This window comes from Oryzias latipes, chromosome 11, assembly GCF_053564925.1.
Source record: "Oryzias latipes strain Hd-rR chromosome 11, Olatipes_Hd-rR_3.1".
In the NCBI taxonomy this organism is placed as follows: domain Eukaryota; kingdom Metazoa; phylum Chordata; class Actinopteri; order Beloniformes; family Adrianichthyidae; genus Oryzias; species Oryzias latipes.
Genome location: NC_136247.1, coordinates 18,299,946 through 18,304,423, shown reverse-complemented (window position 1 = coordinate 18,304,423; position 4,478 = coordinate 18,299,946).

The following is a 4,478-nucleotide window of genomic DNA, read 5'->3' as shown; positions in this document are numbered from 1 at the left end:
GCAGTGTTATAGGTTACTCCCCTCAGTTAATTAACTCACCTGCTCAGCGTCCTATTGAAGTCCAGGTGTGCAGTGTTCATTCTCTTTCTTACCTTCAGCGCTACATTCCTCGCCCCTCCCTCCTCCCCGGCTTCCACCTGTGGGCTCCGTTAAGGGGGATTTTGTTACCCAAAAGTTTTATGGAAAATTATCTCATGGAATTGAACGGAGAGTTATGCCAAAACGAGAAAGATGTTAATGCCAACTTAAAGAATGTGAATATTAAGTATGTGGAAATAAATATTTCTTACTGCAAGAGTTGTCTGACAGAAATAACTCTATTTTGCAACTTTCATCCAAAGAAAATTAGGAAGTAAAGCATTTTGTACTTCCTGGTTGGCTTTCAATATGGAAACTGAAATTAGAATGCAGCCAATGAGTCAGCTTTGTTCAACAACACAATGTTCTAAGTATATATGGTACAATTTCACAATGTGTTTGTGCAGGCAGCTGTGTCCGCAATGTATGGTGTTTTTTCTGCACTTCTTGTTCTACTGTTATCTGTCCCACAACAGACCTTCATAACATCACTAAGAACCATATGGGGTGTTCTAATCGAAATACCTTTTTTCTAATTTGTTTTACCTTAATCCAATTCAATAAAACCCTGCAACTGTAAACATGCATATCATAATGAAACCAATGGAGGTCATCAGGCTGTGAAATTGGTGTATTTTCCTCAAATACACACATAGAAAATATTTTGGCCTGTGGTGACTGTCACTAACATTTATGAATGATGTTGGTTTCCAGTAGCTTTTTCTGCTTGAAGGCCTTCCTGTTTGGTTCACCAGTATCCTGCCTCCTGCAACCTGATACTTCCTGGTCAGGTCTGATCCCTCTGACCTTTGCAACCTGCCTTGAAACCCAAATAGCCATTTCTAGAGTGTTTTATGCAGCTGTTTGGAAGTACTAACCGTGAGTGCAAAATTTTCTATACTTTTTTGCTGACAGAAAATTTTAATTGAGTAACTCAAGAGAATAAAATAGCTTTAATAAATATTTGATTAGTATAATCTGTTGGTGAGATTGATATTAAACCCTGTACATGGGGAACATATAATTAAATTGCAGGCTTACTTTTTTTTTCAAGCAACCTTTCTTCATGCCTCTGGCACAACACAAGACCATTTTTAACCTGGCAGCACAATGTTTCTCCCAAATCTCTCTGGCTTTGCAGGCACCTCTCCTCTTCATTCATCACACAGCCTGAACAAGTGACCGGGGAATGACCTCGCTTGCACACATACGCGCGCACACACACACAAACACAGACTCACAATCTGTTACATACACACGTTTGCAAACACAGAATTATCCCACAGAAAAGCACGATTCATTTATCACAAACGATGGATACCTTGGAACACATGCTCAAATGTGTGCGCGCACCATCTTACATAGACACACACCTCACTGTGCACATTCATGTGTAGCAGTTTCTTTCACATCCGTTACAGATGGGTTCTCCTCCTCCTAAGTCCTAAATGAATATAAATATGTCTCTTTGACATCATTCATCTGCCAGAGATGAACACATTTACCGCACTCTGCCATAAGAGGCAGTGTTGCTCTCTCCTCCACTCTTCAGATGCGTATGGGAAGTACAAATTGAAAAGAGGAATGGCAGCAGGGATGAAGACTTTTAGAAAGGAGGATGAAGCAACAGCATCTTTTGAGGCTAGAGCAAAGCAGTAAATTAGATTACAAATCATTAATGCAGTTTTTGTTTTGCTCGCGCACAAACCATCCAGAAACACAAACTTCTATCTCTTTTTAAATACGTTCTTTTCCAATGCCTTTGCCCACCTAATCAAATCTGTTCCTATACCACTCCACCCTCTTGACAGCTTGCATTCACAATGAGACATTTGAAAGTCCATTAACTCCACTTTCCACCAGCGTTAAGCCAGCAGCACCGCAATGTTGTCAGGACGAGTCCGAGAGAAAATGACAGTCAGACAAAAAGTAAAATGATGTACTAAAAGAGCTGAGAGAATCATGAGATATCAGTGATGGGTGCAAAGTAAAACAAAATCCTGGATGATATGCCATAAAAAGATGCTTAGGAGCATGATGGGACAGATTTAACTGCAGAAAAATCATGCTGTGCCAGTGGAAAATCTTAATTTCGTCAAGATCTTTGGCATTTTGTTTGCTGTTTTGCAAATTGAAAAATAAAGTGCACCTGTTCATAATATGATTTATTCTGGTAAATTTACCGGAATAAATGCATTTATTTATAAACGTATTCCATACCCACATTGGAAAATCCTTCAAACATTATTTTAAGTTTTGATGGTCATAAAAAAAAATTGTTTTTTCATGACAGGTTGTAGATGTGACCTTTGTCCCGAGCCACTATCTTGTCCTCCCTGTACGGCCCTGAAGGAGGCGACAGCGGTTTCGAAGAGAGCTACCCTTTGCTGCTGTCTTTGCTCCATATGTCATTAAGCCTGTTGGAGAAACACTAGGTTAAAGTTACAGCCAGAGCATCAGCGCATGCTATGTGGGCAGTTGTGGGTCAACATAAAAGTGGCGCCTCACTTTATCACACTTCCTCTTGTGTCTGTCTGTTTGTGTTAACAAGACGTTGTCTGTTTCTTACTGCCACGCTTTTGGAAATGTATACTCCGTTTGAGTCATTTCTTTTTCATTCCGCCCTTCTTTTTGCCTTTATGTTTAACCTTCACAAGCTCTGAGCTTTGCAACATCATAACCCCTATAACAGTAAGATCCCTTCTTCAGTTAAAATTATATTTCTGAGGCTGCAACAGTGCTTGTCCATTTATAGAATATATGCTAATTCTTTTTCATCCTCCTGAAGTCTAAAAGTTGGTAGAATTAATTAAATTAATTAATTAATGAAAACAAACGTACATGTACAAATTGCTTACTCAGGTGCTTACAACTGTCTTTTTTAATTCCTTAATAATATATACAAGCAGGAAACAATAAAATCAGTTTGGCATTTTCACCTAAAGGTTAGATGGAGGTCAACATAGAGTGTCATTCCTCTGCTCTACCCCCCCCCCCCTTGCCACCATCACCACCCTTCCTCCTCTTTGCTCCTCCTCACCTCCTTCTTCCCCATTCCTATGACAAAGGGAGCCAGTTTAGTTGCCACGGAAACAGGCTTTTTCCATGGCGATGTTGGAACACGTGGGAAGGGAAGGGCAGCTTTGTTTCGCCTAGTGATGAAGGATTCTCCCCATGCATGTTTAATCGCCAGACTTATGGTCTCAAACCCAACAGCCAAGCCCATCTACCACCGCCTGATTATGCTCAATGGAGCTTCTGACACAGTCATTTTGCCTGTTCTATCACGCTGTGTAGCTCTCACCAAGGGAACCTTGGCTTTTGTTGCACAGCGTTCCTGATGAGTACAGCTGAGGCTACGAATATGAAGCTAGAAGCAACACATACATCTTTTAAACAATGTGAGGATGGCCAAATAAAAAACACTCAATTTGCGAACACACAGAAAAACCAATTTTGCAATCTTTTCTGTCCTGTTAAAAAAAATAATACTATGTTGGCACCCACCCACCAATCTTTGGCTCAGCAGGAGGAAAAATGGCTGATCACCATGGCAACTGTGTGTGCTTCTCAGCTACAGCTGTGATGCATGTGGTGACACTTTTGACCCACAGCTGAACTCTATATGGCAAGAAAAATATCCTCTCCTATGTGCATCCTGCGGTTTGTTGCAACCTCACAAATCCACTTTAATCAGGGAGGCATATTGTATTTCTTTTCATTCAAACAACTTAAATCTATCCAAAATAAAACCTTTTAGTAGAGCATATTTACAGAAATAAAACTAATTCTTTGTGATTCAGGCATTTAATGTTTAAATGAACACAGTTTGCTAATTCCAATCGGATTCGATCCCATTTTTGTTTTCAATTGCATCTGTCATTTGTCATTGGAATGTTTTATTATCTTGCCTTCAAACAATATATTATGGCATTGAAAGTTCACACTAGATTTGTGTCACATTCGCTGTCTATAACTAAAGAGAGGTGTCTGCAGTTTGCTTTGGAATCTAGTTTTGTTTGGCCCTCACCTGTTTGTTTCCGACTCGCCCCTCGGTTATGTCTGTCCTTTATTGTCACACAACACAACACTTCTTCAGAAACAATGGCGCCATGCCATCGCCACTGACATTTACAAATCACACAGACTGTTTCATACATAAAAAGGGTCGCTGAAAACAACCTGTGCCAGGATGCGCAAGTGCATACACAACGCCTCCAGTTAGATATTACTATTGATATACATACACTTAGATGTGAAGCTGCAAGGTCTACTCATGCAGTTTTGATTCCGAGAATGCAGACAGAAACACAAAAATGACGCCAGTGTTGCAAGAACTAAACAGACAAAAGTATTACAACATAATACATCTGCTTTGCGGAAGACGACAGTCAGAGGTT